We start from the raw sequence: 21,650 nt of genomic DNA on the forward strand, positions 1-21,650 counted from the left end.
GGGGACAGGGGACGGGGGACAGGGGACGGGGGACAGGGGACGGGGGACGGGGGACAGGGGAATGGGGACAGGGGACGGGGGACAGGGGACACGGGAAAGGGGACAGGGGAATGGGGAAAGGGGACAGGGGACGGGGGACGGGGGACGGGGGACGGGGGACAGGGGACGGGGGACAGGGGACAGCTGCTGCTGCTGCTGCCCGGAGCTCGCACGTTCTGTCCCGTGGCCGTGCCTGGGGCTCCTGCTCGGCGTCAGATAAACTGGGGCTTGTGATGAGCTGCTCGTTGCCTTCGGATGGCCCCGATGGCAAAACATCAGAGGCTGGGCTCGCCGTGTCCCTGGGGGTGCAGGAGCCATAAGGATGTCACAGGGACCGAGGGCATCTCCGCCTTCCAGAGATGTCGAAAGCAGCGCTGTGGGAGGATGTTGATCCCGGCCTTGGCGGGAACAGGGTTGAAATCATGGGCTCACAGGATTGTTAAGGTGGAAAAGACCTAAGGCATCAGTGAGGTTTGAACCTGACCTTGCTAGAGCTGAGTAAACTCCCTGGCCTGTGTAATTGTTACAACCTTTAATTAATCCTTTGCTTATACACACTTGTGTCTGTAAAAAATGTTGTTAGGAACTGATAGAAAATGGGAGTGGGTTTGGGGTTTTTAATGTCTGCCTGCTGATTATTACCTTCGTTTCTTTTGGGAAATCTACTTTAAATGAAGTAGCTCAGCTCCAGAACTGTGAATATTTTGAATTCAGGGCCAAACTTCCTAAAAAATGGGAATTGAAGTGAATCCAAGCACTGTGAGTACAGGAGTAGATCCAGACACTTCATGTGAAACCCACGAAGATCTGGGGAGATCTCCAAACCTTTCCAGTGTGGGAAGTGGAGAGGGGAGGATGAGCTGGGGCAGATCCTCGGTGGCTTTGGCAGGACCGCGCCGGCGCCGGAGCTCCCACAGCCACAGGGCCCAGAAGACTCCCCTGGATTATTTCCCAGTGTCTCCCACCTTCCATTCCCTCCTTCTGCTTAACAAGCTTCTGAGAAAAGCCTGGACAAACGGGTTATTGCTCCTGAAATGATTGCAGATAATTATGGAGAGATTAATGGCCTCTCCTCCAAGAGCCACCGACGGCTTCAAGTGCCATTGACCTTTCCAGGAAATGGGAATGAGGAAAGACAGAGGGAGACGGGTTGGATAAACAGTGTGGAATTTAGAGTCTTCAAAGTTCTGGGCAGGGCAGGACTGCTGAGATTCCCCATATTCACCCATGGCACCCCCTCGCTGCTCAGCAGAGATAGCTGGGAATGGGGAAAGCGGAAAATGCCTCCTTGGCAGTGGGAAAATGGGAATGACAGCAGAGGAAAACACCAGTGGGGATCACCTCCCCGGCACCTGGGAGAGGACCCGTCCTTCCCGTGGCCTGGGCTTTGGTCGTCCCTGGGGAAGGAGGCTCCCAAAGGCCCAGCAAGGAGCTCCAGGCTGTCTTCTCTCAGGGATTTGCCAGATCACTTCCATAATTTAGTGGCCGGCTCAGGGATGAGCCAGGAAAAACCAGAATTTAATCACAACTGGGCACTGCTGAGTTCAAACTCACCCCTGAGCCTGGGCCCTGCGGGAAGAGGAAATCATGGATGCCTGTCCCTGCAAGTCCCCAGCGCCTAAAGAGGATCTGAGCCTTTTTTGATGAGTTTTGCAGTGGCACCTCCAGCAGGGATAAGGAGGAGGCTTGGAATGAACCAGATGAATTTTAGAGCTCTGCCCATGGGGGCCATCCCCAAGATAATTAAATGAAGGATGGAAAATGCTTTAGGAGCACTGGAATCGTGCCAGGGGATGTCCCTAACTGATGGTGAGAGCCCTGAAGGTTGGCAGCCCCACCAGAGCCTGGGACAGTCTCTGGGACAGGCATTGGGTGTTGAGTTCAGTGTCCCCAGAAAAGTTTGAGGAAGACAAGAATTGTCCCATCTTTAATTCCCTGGCTGCTCCAAGGGAATCCCGAGAGGTGGGAAGAGCACTTAGAGCACGTGGGCAGAGCTGGCTTTGGAAAGGAACCATCAGCTAAAAACCCATCCATCCACGGGAACCATCCCATCTCCGAGCCCCAGGGGACCTTCGTGCCCTCAGCAGCTCCAGCCCTGGGTTTAATGCCATGAACCTCCAGGCCTCCCGAGTGACCCTGTGCATCCCACTCCTGACGGGGACGGGGATTCCACCCGGAATGGGGGGCAAATCCTCCGCCATAAATCTGTTGGAGAGCATCCAAAGGAGGCCTAAGAGATGGTGAGGGATGGAGGGGAAGCCAAATGAGAGGTGGCTGAGGCGACTGGAGAAGAGGGCAGACCTCATCGGGGCCTGGAACCTCCTCCTGAGGGGCAGCTCCGATCTCTGCTCCCTGTGAGCAGGGACAGGCCCCAGGGAATGGCTGGAGCTGTGTCAGGGTAGGTTTAGGCTGGATATCAGGAAAGGTTCTTCCCCAGAGGGTGCTGGGCACTGCCCAGGCTCCCCAGGGAATGGGCACGGCCCCGAGGCTGCCAGAGCTCCAGGAGCGTTGGGACAGCGCTGCCAGGGATGCCCAGGGTGGGGCTGTTGGGGTGTCTGGGCAGGGACACGAGTTGAATCCATGATCTTTGGGGTCCCTCCCAACTCAGAATATTCCAGGATTCCCGTCTGGAGGGGATGTGCTGGGGGACAGTGTGGAGCTGGCTCCCAGAGCCCAGGGAGGGTCAGGTGACAACGGGGGGACAGAGGGGCTCAGGGGGGGTTTGCATCCCGCTGGAGTGGAGCTGCAGTGACACTGACAGAGGGAAGAAAAAAACACAGAAAAGAGGAGTTGCCTTGTAAATCAAGGATGGCCTGGGGACAGAGGCAGTCACGCGTGTTAGGGCTGACTGGGCCATGTGAGGAGCCTCAAAGGGGCTCTGTGAGGGGACACTGGGCCCTCTGTGAGGGCTGCACGTCCCTGCAGAGCCGCTGGGTCACAAGCACCACATGTGACTGGACACTGCCACCCCAGCACGGCCAATCCCTCGGGATGGGGAGTTAAGGACAGGGGTTTGGGAAGCCTCTCCCTGCTCCACTAATTAAGCAGGAGAGGTTTAGAGGGTTTTGTCATAAAAACGCTCCCAATATTCCATTTAATTAAATGTTGGTTTCTGGGGAGCTTTGTGGGCTCCTGCACCCAGCAGCTCTGCAAGGTGGTTCTGCTGCCACGGACGGACGAGGACAAGGATTTCCTTGTGGAGACTCCTCATTTGTCACCCACAGAGCTCCTCTGGGATTTAGGAAGGGAAAGCAGCACGTGGGCAGGAGCTGATGTCCTCTGTTACCTGCTGAACACATCACGGGATGGTTGGGGTTGGAAGGAACCTTAAGGGTCATCCAGTTCCATCCCCCCACCACGGGATGCCACCCACCTGCCGTGGGAGGTTCCTCCATGCTGAGGTGTCTCTCCACCAGTGAAAGCACCCTGAAAACACTCGTGGGGAAGCCCTGGAAGGAAAGACCTCATTCAGAGAGCTGGGATGTCCTGAGAGTCTCACCACTCGTCTGTCAGAGGGGCAAAACGAGGGGAGGAAGGAGCGCCAGCAGAGAGCAGGGAAGTGGAAGGAGATGTCTTGGTGCTCTGGTAAAGATCTGCCGGAGCAAACGCTTCCCTCACTGAGCCAGGAGCTTCGGCACAGGGAGGAAAAGCCCTGGTGTTTGTGGGGTTTGGCACCAGCCTGTGGTGTCTGGCAAGCAGAGCACCCTCACAGAGCCCCTTCTGCACCTGAACTTGGAGTTTAATCCCCAAAGCCCGTCTTTAACCTTGACCCAAACTCGTGCCTGGCTGCAGATGCTGCTCCCCAGCCTGAGGAACCCTCGGATGCTGATGCTGGAGCTCTCCCGACTCTGCTGTGTCCTTCCCCATCAGTCAGCTCTGCTCCTCCTCACCTGTAGGAAATCCTACACCAGGGAATCCTGGAAGGCTCCTACTCCACCACCTCTCCCCACCCCCAGCTCTACCAGACCCTCCAGCAGGGATTCCTCCATCTCCTTCCTATCCCCACTGGGCTGGAGATGTCCCAGCCTCCAGAGGCTGCATCCAGCTGCTCCATAAACCTTCGCATTCCAAGCTTTTCCCGCGGCAGGTGCAGCCTGACAGAGGTGGGCGTGCAGTTTGTCTGCCCTGGGGCAGTTTGCTCCGGAGGGAGAACCTCCTGCAGTCCGTGGAGGCTGCAAGATCCCGCAGGGAGGTGCTCTCTGCTCCAGGTCAGGCAAAATCCAGCAGGAGAGGAAGCGAATCCTGCAGCCAAGGGCTGGTTCCCAACCCTGTGCAGGCTGGTACCACCTCAGCCACCATCCCAGCCACGCTGGGCTGACCAGAATCCTCCTCGGATCACTCAGAGCGTTCGTGTCCGGCCTCCCGGGATGTGCCTGCTACCCCCGAATATCCCAGGGATACATTCATCATGCACATCTTTATTTAGAGACCTAAATTAGGATCCCGACTCCTCTTGCTAATTAGTGGGAGCTCTGAATCTCCTGGCCCCGAGTTGCCCCGTGGAGACCCCACAAATGCGGCAGCTGGATTGACCAGCATTTCCAGGGGTGCAGGAGAAGGTGGTGGGATAATTCCCCTCCGGTTTTAGGGAACTCTGTCCCAGCTGTGACACTCCAGTAAAGGGGTCTCACTGGTGGGGGCTGAGATGAGCCCCCAGCACTTCCCACTTGAGGAGGGGAAAGCAAAAGTAGAGTAACAATTCCAAATAAACCCCATTCCCCCCCAAACTCGGGTGGGACAGTGGCGGTGTTTAAAGGGAACGCTGGGTCCTCCTGTTTATTTTAAGCTGGAAGCCAAGAGGCTCCTGCCGGTGACTTCAAAGAAAAGTTTGTTTCTGTGTTCTGCTAATTACCAGAACACCCAGACCCCATCTCTGGGGCCTGGAGTGTTGCAAAAACACGGAAAGGTTAATTGAAGGCAAAGGGAAAAGGAGAATCCCGGCTTTAACCTTCCTGGGCTGCCCTTGTTATGCTGACAGCACGGTGCAGGCAGATTTAATGACTCCTCATTACCCTGCTACCTAATTAACCTCCTGCCCTGCAGCACAGAGAGGCTGAGAAAGAGCTCCCTGCCCAGGAACCCCCTCTGCCAGCAGCCCCCGGGGTTAAAGGAGACATCTCCAGCAATGCCATGCTCAAATCCTGCCTGGATTCCAGATAATTCCTGTGGCACAGAGAAGGGCAGTGCTGGCATGGCTCCGTGGGGCTGGATGCCAGGAATCTGTTTGCCCATCATCCCCATGGCATGGGAGCAGAGCTGGCACCAGGCTTCCAGTGGGACAGGGGAGACTCCAGCTGCTCGTGGCAAGGATGCTGCAGGGCTGTGGGAGGGTCAGGAAGGGGCAGTGGGAGGACAGACCTGGAGAGCTGCCCCTGCACCCTCCGGGCAGCTGCCACAGCATCACGGAATGAGTCAGCTTGGAAGGGACCACAGCGGGTCCTCTGGTCCAACCTCCCTGCTCAAGCAGGGTCAGCATCTGGAATATCACTTGGGATTGTCCTGTATGGAACAGGAATCTGCTCCAGGTCAGTTGTCCCAGTTAAGGGGGAAAAAACTGTTACCTGTTGTCTTTGCTGGATCAGCTCCTGTTTTCCCTCTTACCTCAAAGGTTGGTGCAGGTGAAATCAAGGACTTTTCCCTTGATTTCGCCTCCAGAAGGCTGGAGAGGGATTTGCCCTGAGGGCATGGAGTGATGAGGGAGAACAGCCTTAAGCTGAAGGAGGGCAGGGATGGATGGGATATTTGGAAGAAATTCCTGGCTGGGAGGGAGGGCAGGCCCTGGCACAGGGTGCCCAGAGCAGCTGGGGCTGCCCCTGGATCCCTGGCAGTGCCCAAGGCCAGGCTGGACATTGGGGCTGGGAGCAGCCTGGGACAGTGGGAGGTGTCCCTGGCCCCAGCAGGGGGTGGGACTGGATGAGCTTTAAGATCTCTTCCAACCCAAACCATTCCATATTCCATGACCCACACTTCCAGAGGAGCTGGTGGGAGCTGCCATTGCTTGGTGGGACCTGGCCCTGCCTCTGAGAGGGGACAGCTCTGTCACCTGGGAGAGCTGCGCCACCAACACGAGACCAGATGGTGCAGGTTTGGAATTTGTGACAGGAATTGCTGTTTATTTCTTGGTGTCACAGCCTGGAACAACTCCACGTGAGGGCCAAGTGTGGATGAGGAGCACGGATGCCGTGGCCACAGTGTCCAGTGGCAATGCTGAACATCCTGGTCTGCTTCTAGGAGCAGCTGGGCATCCATGGAAGAACTGGGGCGAAGGATGGGCAGCAGAGAGAGAAGGAGCAGGAGCAGAAGCATCCCCATGGGCCCTGGCCACGTGATGGGCCAGAAATGCAGAGGCCAGAGCTGGAGGGAGATCAATCACCCCGAGCCCCCCGGAGAGGGCAACAGTCTGCAAGGCTTATCTGGGCTTTGATGTGTCACTGAACTGCGTGGAGGGAAGGGCCGTGCGGAATTCACTCTCCAGGACGTTTAACTCGTGCCCCAGGCGCCGGCCGCTCGCATCCTGCTGTCCATCAGCAGGGACACGGGGCCATCGGCAGCGACACGGGGCCATCAGCAGGGACACGGGGCCATCGGCAGCGACACGGGGCCATCAGCAGGGACACGGGGCCATCGGCAGGGACACGGGGCCATCAGCAGCGACACGGGGCCATCGGCACGGCCTGGCCGCAGCTCCCCGTGGCTCTGTGTGTGCTGGCCAGGGCCCCACGGGCTCCGTGGGGAGGGTGGGCCAGCAGCTCCAGCTCCTCGTGCCTTCCTCCTCTCTCCCTCCTTGGAAACGTTGGGATTGCTGCTCCTGCACAAGGAGAAAGCCACTCCCCGGGCCAACTGCTGGCGGTGGTGGCACCGGACTGGAGGGGCCAGCGAGGCTGCAGGATGGTCTAAGAGCCCTCTGGGGTGGTGGGGGTAGGGCCCCTCCCACACAGGCCAAACCAGCACACAGCACCGGGCTTTGTACATCATTTGTGTCCGGGCTTTCCCTTTCTTTAGGCACTGGGGATTTTCACCATGGTTTGGATTGGAAGGGACCTTAAAGCTCATCCTATTCCACTGTCCCAGGCTGCTCCAAGCCCCAGTGTCCAGCCTGGCCTTGGGCACTGCCAGGGATCCAGGGGCAGCCCCAGCTGCTCTGGGCACCCTGTGCCAGGGCCTCAGCAGCCTCCCAGGGAGGAATTCCTTCCTTTCCTCGCAAGGTGGGACATCCAATCCCACTGCAGCTCATTCCCGGTGCCCTGCAGCCTTAGGGGGGACGGATCACACCCCTTCCTTCGTTTCTGTTGGAGTGCAAAGACCTTTTCTTGCACTCTCCAAAGCAGGAGCAGGCATGAGCAGGGCTGCAGAGACAGGAATGCTGCAGGTCCTGTCCCAGAGCCAGAGCAGGGGCTCCAACGGGAAGAGTCAATCGCAGCCCTGCCCCTGCCGTGGATAAAGCCAGGTGTGCCCTGGAGGGAGTTAAAAGCTCTGTGGATGTGGCTCTTGGGAACACGGGGCAGGGGTGCCTTCGGCAGTGCTGCGGGACCCGTTGGACTCGATGATCCTAAAGTTCTTTCCCAATAAAACATTCCGGGATTCCACGGGCGCAGCCGTGGCCCGGGGCTGGCGTTGGCCAGAAGATGGTGCTGGTAGGAAGGTGATGAAGCCCTCGCTCCACTCCTCTGCTGAGAGGACAGCTCAGGCCTTTCCTTTTCTTCCCCCTCCTCCTTCCTCCAAGAGTCCCTGTAAAAATAACTGGGTACGTTTAATGGTCGCAGTCCCACGCCGCAGCACCCACCGGGTTATTTATTGCATCCAGCGGGGTCCCGGGAGCTCAGCTGCAGTAACCCGAGAGCCCGGAGGCTCCGGCAGCTTCTGGGCAGAGGGCTCTCTAATGGAAGCACAGCCCTGATGGATAATGGGCTTAAGCTGATTTATTTTTCCCCAGGATCCTTCTCAGAACATCCTCCGGACTGGCTGTGCTGAGCCCGGCTGCCCCACAGGGGCGTAACTCCGGGGATTTCCCCCCAAAAGCAGCACGGGGGGGACACCCCACCCTGGGAAAGGGCTTTTTTGGGGTGTCCCCCTGGTGAAGGCTGGGAAAGGCTGGGGTTGGTTTGTTCTGCTGCAGTTTGGGCGCGCTGTGTCCTTCTGGGGGGAATCCCCACTGGAGCCATGCGCGCTGTGGGGTCACACAGGGGCGTCTCCGGTGCCTCTGGAGCTGCTGCTGCCCTCGGCCGCTCCCTGATTCCCCTGCCCGCCGTGTCTGCAGTCCCACAGGGATCCCCGTTGCCAGCCTAGGGGGATAACCTGCCCCTGTGCCAAGGACAAAGGCACCAAAGCTGATCCCAGGGCAGGCTCCTTCCCTCCTCCCAACATCCACCTGCGTGCGCTGGGCAGGAGCCCGGCATCAGGGAATCATGGAATGCGTTGGGTTGGGAATGGCATTCAAGATCATCTCATGCCATGGGCAGGGACACCTTCCACTACCCCAGGCTGCTCCCAGCCCCATCCAGCCTGGCCTTGGAAACTTCCAGGGATCCAGGGGCAGCCACAGCTGCTCTGGGAAACCTCCGTGCCTGGGCCTCCCCACCTTCATTGTAAAAATACTTCTTCCTCATATTTGATATAATCCGACCCTCTTTTAGTTTAAAATCATCACCCCATGTCCGAGGTGGGAATGGGGCTGGGGCTGGGATGTGCCCCAGGATTGTGGGGAAGAGGCTCTGGGATCCCAGCTCCAGCTCCCGGCCTGTGGAGCCGAGCAGCGATGCTGGAGGGGAACGGCTGAGCTGAGCCACTTCTGGTTTGTATCCCTGCACATCCAAGAATCCCAATTCCCAAGGGCCGAGGGCTTCTCCCCAGCCTGGGTAGTGCCAGCGTTTGGGACTGTGCCCTTTCCGTGGCTGGGTGCCCCCACAGCCCCACTGGGAAGGGGGAGAGCAGGGGCTGAGGGGCGCTAACCCTTCGGGATGGGCATTACGGAGCAGGGGGAGCTGGCTGGAATTTATTCTGAGCTCGCCAGAGAATGAAATCATCCCGCTGCAGGGTGAGGATTGAGGGCTGTGGCTCTCCAAGCCCTCAGCACTCGCAGGTGAGTGGGTGGCAGCTGGTCCCAGGTGCTGTGTGACATCCAGGGCAGCCAGCCCTGTCACTGTCCCTCCCCATGTCCCAGGGCTCCTGCAGCACCGCTGTCCCTTCTGGAGGGGGGATACTTGCTCTGGACATCCTTTCAGCTGCAAACCATCTCCGCTGGGATCCCCGGGCCTATTATAGGCTGATTAAATATTAAAACAATTCATTTTGTACTTAAACTGTTCCGAAGGCTCCTGCTGACGAGGACTTTGAAGTCTGGGGCGCAAGGGTTTGCTCTCGTTTCCTCCCTGCTCCATCCCCTCCTTCCACACCTTTTCGCAGGCAGGGAGGGAGGGCAGGGCAGTCCTGGCCAGCCCGGCTGTCCCAGGGGATGGGGTCTTGCCTGAGGGCGTGGAGAGTGTGCTGGTCCTCGTGTGGGAGCTCGCTGGCACTGCTGGAGCAGGAGGGAAGCTCTGAGTGCTGATTCCAGGGAGCAGGAGGGACCTTGGAGAGAGCTCAGCAGCTGCCTGGATGTGGATGCTAAAGGAGAAGGGGCAGTGAAGGCCTCCACCTGGTCCTGCTGTGCCCTGGGAGCCCCCAGGAGCTGAGGGCAGCATTTTCGTGGCAGGGAGGTCCACGCTGCTTTTCCTGTGCTGCTCTTTCCAGGCTCTGCAGGAATCATTTGATACCCCCAGGACCTGAGCCTGGAGCATCCTAAACCTGGGTGCAAGGCCTTGGTGACCCCCAGGCCAGGGTGTCCGGCCCCTCGGGGCCATGAGGTCTTGCAGGGAGTGGCACTCACTTGCAAAGGGCATTCCGAGGTGGGCACAGATGCCCTGGGGAAGGCTGGGTGGGATGGGGTGGGCTGGTACCTGCACCAGAGGGATTTGGGATGGAGACGTGGGAGAGGCACCCAGGGGTCCCTGACAGTCCCTTCCAGGGATGGATTCGACTGAAGGAAGGGGAGGACAGCTCCTGGGAATGAGGGATTGCTCCTGGTCTGCTGGGGGCGAGGTACCCAGCCCTGGAGGGACTCAGGGCTTCCACTTCCAGTGGCAACCTCCCTGTTTGTCCACTGATCCCAGCTCAGGAGCCCGAGGCTCAGGAGGACCTGGACCTCCTCCAGCCCCTGCAGAGGGAAGAAAAGGTGAGTGGCGGATATTTCACCTCCCCAGCTGGGTCTGGCCTTCTTCCCGCTTCCCTCCCCCTTCCCCAATCCCATCCTTTACATCTGTTGGATGTGGAATGCAGCAAACTCTCAGCAGAGCTCATTACTCCGGGCCCACCGCTCTGAACGGGGCCGAAAGGTCCTGCTCGTAATGATTTGGAGGTGATTTGTATTTAAGGTGCTCGGCTTTCAGATGCTGCCAGGGGGAGGGGAAATTAAATAATTGAAAGCTGTGGGGAAGGGAAGGAGAGAGCCCTGGGTGGAGGGAGAGGGCCAGAGTTTCTCCCGGTCCAGAAGTGTTTCGGTTCACCCGCATCGGTCGCGTGGGTGCGGGTTTAAAACACAAGGACTGAGGAAAACCTTCCTCTTGTCCATGCAGGGTCAGGACACGCTCCAGGGATTGATGGATGCCCCAGGATTGATGGATGCCCCAGGATTGATGGATGCCCCAGGGATTGATGGATGCCCCAGGGATTTTCCAGGGATGGCCCAGCTGGCCAGTGGGGGAGAAGGGTGTGACCCGAGTGGGACAGGGAACCCTCTGCCCCCGATGTCCTGGTGGGACGTGGCTGCCTTGGCCACACCGACCGCTCCCCTCCCCTCCTTTCTCCTCTTCCCCACTCCCTGCCTCCGGCACACTCCAAGCAATAAAGGCAATTTTCCAGCCTGGCCATCGACAGGCAGTGGGGTGAGGAAGGCTGGAGCCCTCAGGGATGAGAACAGGACAGAGCTGGGGGCCCAAAGCCACCGACTGAAAACTCCCAGTAAGAGCCTCACAGTGTTTGTCAAGGCCTCAGAGCAAAAGAGAACCCCATGGGGGCAAACTCTGTGGGGCAGGTGGGGAAACTGAGGCATGAAAGGTGGAAATGAACCTCCTGGGAAAAGGGGGGGGGGTTGTGTTATTTTCCTGAAAGTTCAAGCTGGGATATGCAGCTCGAACTTGATCTAAAGCAACGTTGTTCCACTTTCGTACTCCACAGCTCCTTTCAGCCTAATTCCTTCTCTCCTTTTTTGACCAAATTGCCAAAAAATCCACCAGTCTGGTCTGGTTCTACCTGAAAATAAATGCAGGTTTGTGGCTCCTGCTCCTCTTCCAGCTGATGCCGGAGCCTGGGATCACCGGTGCTCCTGGGTGTTTGTGGGGTTTGGCACCAGCCTGTGGTGTCTGGCAAGCAGAGCACCCTCACAGAGCCCCTTCTGCACCTGAACTTGGAGTTTAATCCCCAAAGCCCGTCTTTAACCTTGACCCAAACTCGTGCCTGGCTGCAGATGCTGCTCCCCAGCCTGAGGAACCCTTGGATGCTGATGCCCTTCCCAGGCCCTAACGAGCTCCCGGCGCTCCAGCAGTCCCTGGAGGGGGGCAGGTGGCCCATTAGGCTCGGTTTTAGGGCTGGGAAGGGGAATTTTCCTCGGCCTGGTCAGTGAAGATCACAGAACCAGCTCAGATCAGGCTGCCTGCTCCGGGGCTAACGAGCCAGCTGAGGGCTGCGGAAGGAAGGTCAGGAATCAATAGCCTGGGAAGAGCTGATGCTTTTCCACAAGCCCTTCATGTATTTCCCAGCTCTGTGCAGAGAGCAGGGGAGTTTTAGGAGCCTCCCCTAAAGCCTGGTGTTTAACCCTTGTGTCTTTCCCCCTCCAGCCCAGTTTTCTCTGCCAAGGTGGGATTCACCAGAGGCGTGGACCAAACCCTGCTGGCTCAGCCAGGCTCTCCCTTCCTGTCCCCAGGCAGGGCAAGCAGCCTGTCCCCGCTCCTGCTGCATCCCTGCTGGATGTCCCTGATGGACATGGAAGTCTCCCAGTCCCGCTGTGGATCCCAGCTGTGTGGAGAAGTGAAAGAAAAGTGCTTAGGAAAAATGCTTCCATGGTTTTACAGCTGCAGCAGTGGGAATTCTGGGTCTCTGTCCCAAACGTGTGTCCTTTTCTTGCGATCCTCACATCCCACGGCAATCCAGCAGCCTTGTGGAGTGGGAAAGCAGTGTCTAATTAAATCAGGTTTAATTACACCTGCTGCCAGGCAAGTCATCCCCTTCCATCCCATATCAACTTCCCTGGGTGCTGGACTTGGAGCCTGTACTTGGAATTTGGGGTTAAAATCGGACAGGGATGGAGAGAAATGACCCAGCATGCCTGGGAGGGGAGGTGGGTGCCCTTCCTGTGCTTCCTGATAACCCTTCTTGCCCTGAATTTATTGGGAAGGTGATTGGGTTATATGTAAAAATAATGACAATAACAACAACAGCAACAATCATAATAACAATGATATTAATGCTATTATTAATAATAATAGAGACCCAGGGGGTTTACAGAGCATCGCATCAGGAAAAACATTTTCCTGAGAACCCAAATCCGTGGTAAACACTCCATCACAGAGCTCCACAAGAACAGCTGGAATGAGCCCGAAATATTTATTATTAATAGCAAAGCTGTTTATTTTTTACATATTAAATAGGTCATATCTCATCTAATAAAACCTCAGGGCTGGCTCTGCTCGCCTGGAGAAGGATTTCACTGTTGTGGTGTGAGCAGAAAGAGGGAATGCAGGAGTTCCTGCTTGGGCTGGGCAAGCTGGGATCATATCCACAGTTCCAGCCTTTGGGTTTGCAGGAGGGCTGGAAGGTTCCTTCCCGGGTAACTGCGGGGCTGCTCCTGGCATCTCCCAGGACGTGGTCTAGAAATGTGACCAAGAGATGGGGATGCAGGTCCAGCCTCAGCCCATCCAGGGACTCCCCGTGTCAGGATGGATAAACCACTTAAACCCTAGACTGGGCTGGAGTCTGGAAATGGGATCGCGCCAAGCGGCCCTTTGGGATCCCCGGAGTGACTGGGAGGCACACGGTGACAGCAAAAGCTCTTTTCCCCCTTCTGAGACATCATTAAGCAAATATCTACGAAGCTTCCCGAGCTCCAGAGCCGGAGTTCCTGAAGTTTGCTGGATGCTTAAGTGCATCAGGACTTAATTGCTGCCAAGTCCAGGTGTCGGGGGGGAAACGAGTGTTGCACAACCCCCCGGCATTTCACCCCCCTTCCGATGGCATTAACCCCACATCAATCTCCCCAGGCCTCCCAGGAGCTGGGAAAAGCTGGCTATCCCCATGGAATTTCCTTCCAAGTGCAGTGTAGCCCCTAATTCCTGACCTCGATGTGGGACACAGCACCAGGCTCTGCCCTTCCCCACGAGCTGGGGCAGTCGAGGCACCCGTACAAGGATTGGGAAGGAATTCCTCCCTGGGGGGGTGGGGAGGCCCTGGTCCAACCATTCTCTTCAGCAAAGAGCAGGAGTGGACGTGGTGCAACCACAAACATGGGATCAACCCATTCCTGGGTCGGTTCGGGAGCAGGAACGTGTTCCAAAAACCCAAATATCCCATTTCCAGGAGGAGGTAGTGCATTGTTGGAGAAACTCGAGAGCTTTCCCAAAGTCTGTCAAACCCTTCCTGTAGGACAAGAGAAAACGGCCTCAAGTTGTCCCCGGGAAGGTTTGGATTGGATTTAGGGTTTTAGGGAAGAGGTTTCTGTGGAAAGAGCTGTCCTGCCCTGGCACAGTGGATTCCCCGTCCCTGGGGGAGTACGAGACACGTGGATGTGGCACTTGGGGACACGGCTTCGTGGTGGCTTTGGCAGCGCTGGGAGCACAGCTGGACTCGATGGTCTTCGGGGGCTTTTCCAACCTGAAACATTCTGCGATCCCACCAGGAATCCCCTCTCCCACCCGCCCGTGGTCGCACCGGCCCCCGGCTCTGCCGACCCCCGTGTGCGGATCCCGCTGCTCCCCTGGCAGCTCCAGCGCTGGGTCCAGGCTCCTTCCCCGCTCCGTGCAGACTCTTCCCGGCGCGTTTCCGTGGAATGCGGTGCCCCACGGAGCATTTCCAGTTAAAACAAGCGGGGAAGCTCCATCAGGAGCCTCGCTCCGAGGGCCGCCGGAGCCTCGGCAGCATCATGTCAGTAATTTGTTCTACATTGGTGATAATAAGCAATAAGAACATAAACACAGGCAGGGCTTTGTGCGGAGAAAATTTTTTTCCCCCTTTTTTTTTCTTCTTTTCCCTTTTTTTTTCCTAAAGGAACCTCTGAGGTGGCGGGGCGGGGGTGGGGGGGGCAGAAAAAAAAGGCATGAATGATTCATCGATGTGAGGGGGGAAAAAGGCGGAGAGAGGGAGAGAAAGAGAGAGAGAGATTAAGAGAGAGGAGCTTCAAAGTGACTGGAGAGGATTTGAAGTGCTGAGCGTTCCTGGGCTGGGCAGAGCAGCAATTCACCAGAGAGGCCCCGTCAAGCTCCCTCCACCCCGGCCTCATCCTGGCTGCCTCCTCCTCCTCCTCCTCCTCCTCTTCCTCCTCCTCCTCCTCCTCCTCCTCTCCGGAAAAAGCAGCTTCCAAATCACAAGTTCAAAGTTCAGCATCATCTAATGATGGGAAGGCCTCCCAGCCCCTCTGCGAGTGGCATCTGTTTATAGCCATGGCCCTTCCCTGGTGGTTTAGCCTGGCTTAAAATAATAAAAATAAATAAATTAATTAAAATATATATATATTAGAGGAGGAGGAGGAAGTGGGGAATGAGATGCAGGGCTCCATTTAAAAAAAAAAAATATAAAAGAATCTACTGGTGGTGAAGTGCCTTTGATTCTGAATATTCAAAAAGGCCGTTGGATTTCAATGTAATGAGAATATTAACGCTGCTGCCTTGATTTGTATTCACCGGCTGCCCCAGCCGGGCTGGCGAGCGGGGAAGGGAAACACAGCTCACTCCTGGCTGGAGCTGTCAGCCCGGCCGGGGCTGTGGGAGATGGAGGCACCAGCTCTGCCCCCTCCATCCCACAGGAACGGGATGGGAGCACCCAAAGCCATCCCCGTGCTGGTGGAACGGGAGGTGTCAGCACCAGCATGGCGAAAACTCAGTTGCCTTCCCAGGGAAGTTCAGGCATTTCGAAGCAGCGTTATGGGTTCATCCAAGGCGAGCTGGAGCCAGGTTTAGATTAGGTGGTAGTTAGGAATTCAAGGGGGGTTAGATGGGACATTGGGAAGGAATTCCTCCCTGGGAGGATGGTGAGGTGCTGGGATAGAATTCCCAGAGCAGCTGGGGCTGCCCCTGGATCCCTGGCAGTGCCCAAGGCCAGGCTGGACATTGGGGCTTGGAGCAGCCTGGGACAGTGGGAGGTGTCCCTGCCCATGGCAGGGGTGGCACTGGGTCAGCTTTAACATCCTCCCAACCCAAACCACTGGGTGATTCCATGATTCTATAAATTCCTTGTCCGTGGAATACGAGTCTCGAAACAATTAATTTCTTTTTAGTTTTGTCCAAAGAGCCACTCAACTCTTGCTCCTCCAGTTGTCCTTGAATTGAGCACCTGTGCTCCGGTGATAAATCTGTGGGAGGGACAAGTGGCATCCACAAGATGCCACCTACAAGACCCATTCTTGATCCCATGTCACAAAGCAAATGGCTAATTAGCAGTTCACTTATTAATTATTTTATTAATCAAAGGCCACACCATTCACTGGCCTAATGAAAGAGTTTGATGTTTTATTATTTCTGAAAAAGGGAAAAAAGAAAAGGGCTCAGGACTAATTAGGGGAGAAGCTGATTTTAGAAGAAACATCTTAAATTCTTGCCTGGTTAAAATAAGGGTATCAAACACTGCAAATCTCCCAATTTGGGAATGAAAAGAACAGAAAACAAAATCAGAGGCTTGAAAATAAAGTTAAAAAAGGAATCTTTCATATAGCTGTCTGTTCTATCCTACCAGAATACGTCAGGACGTGTCACCAGGGGTCACAGGTAGTGAGTATGTACAGCTCTGACCAAACCATAAAAAATTACATTGAACAAATTATTCCGCCGCAAATATTGGACCACAGCTAATATTTCATTAATAATAAGGTGGACTTTCAGGGATTTCCAACTTTTTTTTGGGAAGTGAAGTATTCTAAAAACTTGGATGGGTTTTAAGGTCCCTCCCAACCCAAACCGTTCCACAAAACTTTCCACTCCTCCTAAACTGAAAGTGCCAAGAGCGGGGATCCAGCACGGCCCTTCTGTTTTGTCAGAAGTCCCTTAAAAGTCCCATCTCCACGTGACAAAACGTGAGCAAGGACCGACGGAAAACCGATCTCATCAACCCCCAACTCCTCATTACCAAAGTCTGGGTGAAGCCACAGCCCTTCCAGCAGAGGGAAGGGAAGCTCTGAAGTGGTTGAATTCCATGGGGCTCCAGCTGGGGCTCGCAGGGAGCCTGGGCGGGGACGTTGCCACTGTAATGGGATTTCCCCCAGAGGAAAATTCCCCCTGCAATGCCCAGACACAGCAGAAAGCACAATTAACTCCACTGGAGGAGCCTTAAGCCCACTTTCCTTGGGTGTTGTGTAATTAAAACCTCAGCTTTGTTAATACATTAGTGAGATGTTTGCATATAATTCATCAAATGTTTATGAAAATGCGTAACAAATAATCCTGACAAACAAGTTGCTTAATTGAGAGAAGGGCTGGGAAGCCTTGTGAATTTTTAATAAAAAGGGGGAAGGAAGCACGCTACATTAATCAGACCAAGTTATCTCATTCAATATTTTCCAGTGGCTTCTCCAGTGCACGTTTTATTTCATATACTGCACAAAAGGAACGTCTTGGTCCTCCGGTGAGACTTGCAGAGCAAAGCCTGCCTTGCTCCAAGCGGGCCCTTGGCTGGAGGCGTTCCCTCTGTTGCTGATCAAAATCCCAATTGCTCGTTCCCAGCTAAGGGCACTGAGGCCTGCCTGGGATCTGCACTTTGTGTGTGGGAAGAGGAGCCTGCGTGTCATTCTCCAGGCTGGAGAGACCCCGTGGCCATGTCAGGACTCCCAACACGGAGCTGAGCTCCCAGCTAACCCTGCCCTCTTCCAGCTCTTCCTGCTCCTGTCACTCCATGCTCTTGCAAAGTCTCTCTCCAGCTTTCCCGTAGGATTCTTTCCCTCCATGTCCATCTCCTCTTGGAACAAGAGGTTGTGAGCCCACAGCTCTCCAGGTCTCCCCATCAGCACAAGAAATCTCCACCAGTGAGTCAGATGCACCATGAGGAGAGAGAATGTGATCCCGGGGCAGCCTGGTTTGTTTCCTGCACCTCCTCACAATCCATTGGGATCACACAAACATTTAATCCTGGATCTGAGTGCTCAGAAGTGCAGCACTCATAGGTCAGCCTGAGCTTCCTCAGTCCTTCACTTGGTGTAAGTTTGGATGGACAGGAGAAAGAGTAAGGCTGGGAATGGAGGCAAGAGGAAGAGTGGAACAGAAGGAGAGGGTGGATGGAAAAGGGCTTGGGATGAGAGAGGTGGAGATTCACGGTGGGTGTTAACAACGTCTGGGGAGAGCAGAGGGTTAAACCCGCCCAGGTGTGGACTGGAGCACCAAGACCTCGCCTTGCTTTGGTCTCCTGGCAGATCCTCATGTCCTTCATGGTCCTTCTCCAGCCCCAGCTCCTGCCCCCGCTGCTTCCAGCCACCCAACACCCCCCACTCCACGTGGCTCCTTCTGTCCTGGCTGGAAGCAGGTAGGGAAAGCTGCAGTTGGGAGCCTGAGGTGAAAATTGCTCAGCCCCAGCAAAGCTCACCCTGGCACGTTTGATTGCACTCCCAAAGTGCTCCCGCTGAGCAAGTCAGGGATGAAGAAGCAGAGACTCTGTGGTTTAAAAAGCTCCCAGCCCAGAGTCAGCATTTCTGCCCTGCCCTGCCTCATGGATTATTCAGCACGGGACTTGTTGATGCGCACTTATATTTTGCTCCCAGTGGAGTTGATGATCTTCCTTCCTCGGAATGGCTTCTCTGCTCTCTCCCCACCACTGGGGGACTGTGGCCGAAGCAGGGCTGGGCTGGTCTCACTGTTGAGATGTCCAGGACGGGGATGGAGGGTGGAGCTCATGGCCGTGGCTGGTGCTTGTGGCAGCCAGGCAAGGGCTGGGGGGGCAGCGATGGGAGAGGGGTCCATGGGAGAGAGAAAAGTGGGAGAAGTGCAGTGGGAAGTGAGTGGTGTTAATGAAATATTCAGCAGTGGTGGGCCTGAACGCATTGCCGAAATTGCAGAAGCAGAGATGATTAATATTTCACAGGGTAAGCTGCCACTTGGCTGCTTTCTGCACACACATTCCACCCCCACATGCACACACCCCCCACCCTCCTCCGGCTCCCCCAAACTCTGCCTCCACCACTTCCCTGGCTCCAGCTGACGGCTCCCACCATGGCTGGGAGAGGTTCCCCAGCCCCTCCATGAGCTCTGCCCAAGGGAGACCCGGTCCCAGAGTTGCCTGGTGGGAAAAGCACCAGGAGGAGGGGGAAGGGAGTCGAGGGAACGCACATAATTTATTTTTTATGGGGATGGGAGAGCAGGTTGTCCTATTTAGTCACATTAGATGCTCTGTTAACACAACAGGAAGGGAAACAAAAAAGGGGGATGAATAAATGCTTGGAGCTGAGGAAGGCTGCTCCCAGGTTCTCTGGGAAAAGGGGGCCTGGTCTTTCAGGGGGTTAAGTGTTTTGGCTCTGGATGAGTCTCCCATGGGGTGTCCCATGTAGAGGATGGGCAGTTAAGAAGTCAGGGAATATGAGGCTCTTCCCCAGCTGGTTTGGTGCAGGTGGAACAGCCCAGGGTGTGGTGTTTGGGACATTTCCACCCATCCGATGTGGAGACAGGTGAGCCCCAGCAGATGGAGGAGCTTCCTATAAACATCCTCAGAGTAGCTCAGCCCTTGACCTCTTGCAAACAAGAAGCTTTGGGGTGACCTTATAATGGCCTTTCAGGACCTGAAGGGCCTCCAAGAAAGATGGAGAGAGACTTTTTACAAGGGATGGAGGGACAGGACACAGGCAATGGCTTCCCACTGCCAGAGGGCAGGGCTGGATGGGATCTTGGGAGGGAATTCCTGGCTGTGAGGGTGGGCAGGCCCTGGCACAGGGTGCCCAGAGCAGCTGTGGCTGCCCCTGGATCCCTGGCAGTGCCCAAGGCCAGGCTGGACATTGGGGCTTGGAGCAGCCTGGGCTATGGGAGGTGTCCCTGTCCCTGGCAGGGGTGGCACTGGATGGGCTTTAAGGTCCTCCCAACCCAAACCATTCCATGACTCTGGGATTCTCCCTGCCCGTGGCGGATTCTTGTTGTACCCATCCAGTCTGGCAGGGGCACAAAGCCCAGCCCAGCCCAGTCACCCCTTCTGGAGCTGCTGTGCTGCCATGAGCAGAGTTAATCGGGGCAGGGGCAGCATGTGGAACCCGGACAGGGGCAAAGGCAGGACCGCCTGCGGCGGGAGGAGGAAGCCTGGCCCAAGTCCCAGGTCCAGGGAGAACAGACGCCTGGATTCCTACTGTGTAAGTGGGGATTTGTCCAGGATGGTGGAGGAACAACTCGACTTAGAAAGGAATAAAGAGTGAATTCTTCCTTCCTCCCAAGAGTGTTCCCTGCAGGGCAAAGGTCAAGTGCATTGTGTGGCAGTGTTTGGATTCAGAATAAAATAAGTGACAAGGGCGCAAACCTGGGGCACGCACAGGGACTGAATAAAGAGGAGTGTGGGTGAGCCGGCAGAAAGCACCCCCTCACCCTGGGGGTCATGAACATGTGCGGGAGGTGACCTGGTGCCATGGTGCAGGGGACAGGGACACCGATGTGAGGCATTTCAATGCTGCCCTGAGCATATTCAGCTATTGATAAGAGCAGATTTCCGAGCGCAGCCATGGGGGCAGTGACCAGCTCCTCTGGAAAAGGGAGACTCCGTGCTCAGAGCCGGCTGGAATTTACTCTCCTCTCTGTTCTCCACTTCTCCATGGAAACTGGGGGCTTTGGCGGTTTCTCCCTTCAGATTGTCCCTCCCCAGCCCATACGGATTCCATAGGCAGAGTTCCTGGATCAGAGCTCTTCCGAAGGGAGAGGGTTCAGCATCAATCCTGAAACGCTGGTGGAGATGGGATTTGTCCACAGCTTTTGTGGAGGGAGGATTCCCTAACTCAATAAAATTCTGGCAAACGATGCCGATAACCTCAGGAAATTCATCCTCTGTTGTGAAGCTGGATCAAACCTAACCGAATCCAGCTAAAAATCTGTTCTTTGGGATCTCCCACCTTCCCCACCATCCGTGCCCAGTTCGGTTCAGTGCTGGCTGGTGTCCAGGCTGGATACCAACGTAAGACCCTGCAAAGGCTTGAGTCTGAAGAATTCCTTAGACTATTGACTGATTCCACTGATTTATTGATTAGCCAAGACTCTTTCTGAGGTTCTTTCTTGTCTTTGTGAACTCGGGTTGAGAGACCTTTTCTTAGAGCTCAGGTTTATTTGGGCTGCTCAATAGCAAAGACAGGTTGGAGCTGCAGGCTCTGGTCTGAGGTGGGATCTGGGTTTGGGATTTCAGTCTGGAGCTGTCCCATGCTCCATGTCCATACAGCTGTTCCTGGAAAACTGGAGATGTTCTTCGGAGATGTGCAGAGGAAATCTGATGGAATGAATGATGTGAGAGAGTTTCACCCACCTGCCTCAAAGCCACAGGAATATTTGTTGTCAGGGCAGGTGAGCTGGGTCTAAACAGCATCAAAGCTCCTCAGCTCAACCATGACCTCACCCCAATTCCTCATCCTTCCTTTCGACTGCATCCTGAGATCTTTTGTTCGGGTTCATTGCATATAATGCCATCCATTCCCTTGGAGACCCTTCAGTGCCTGTGGAAAAGAAGACAAAATTCCGCTCATGGGGTTCTGCCAGGGCTGAGCTGCAGCCCCAAAGGGATCGGGTGGGTCCTGGTGTTTGCCCTCGTGCCAAGATTTTCTCAGGACACATTGAATCAGCTTCTTGGAGACCTTCCCTGAGAGAAGCCGCAGGCAAAGCCTGACAGAAATCCCCAACTTAACTTCCCTGGCCACGGCCACGGTGCAATGTTTGGAAACAACGGATGTGCTCCCACACCAACGCAACCTCTGGGTGCCGGGCCTGCAGTCAAGCATCAATAATGGATTACCCCAACCATTCCCAGCTGCGAGGGAAGCTCCCTCCCTGCTCGGATCATTCCCGTCCCTGAGAACAGGAGCTATTGATTTTGATAGTGATGCTTCCTCGCCGCTGGCAGGGCCGCACGCCGCCCTCGCCGCGGTGCCACGGAGCTCCCTCCTCATCTGCTCCAGTGACAGCCCTCCCGCGCTCCCAGACCGCTGCTGAACTGGGACATTTTCGGTTTCTCACCAGGAATTCTGCCGGCTTTGCAATTCAGTGGTGGTTTCACGGTTCGGCCTTGTGGTTTCTCCTGAGGGAGCAACAAGCAGCGTCTCTGAAGGGAGGAAGAGGAGCGGGTTTTGATCTCGTCCATGGAATCACAGATTGTGGAATTACAGAATGGTTGGCTTGGAAGAGACTTCAAAGCTCGTCTCCTTCCTTGCCATGGGCAGGGAC

The sequence above is a fragment of the Corvus kubaryi genome, unplaced genomic scaffold (genome assembly GCF_017639235.1).
Source record: "Corvus kubaryi isolate FWS band 111438036 unplaced genomic scaffold, C.kubaryi_AGA036_p1.0 37395, whole genome shotgun sequence".
Taxonomy (NCBI): Eukaryota; Metazoa; Chordata; class Aves; order Passeriformes; family Corvidae; genus Corvus; species Corvus kubaryi.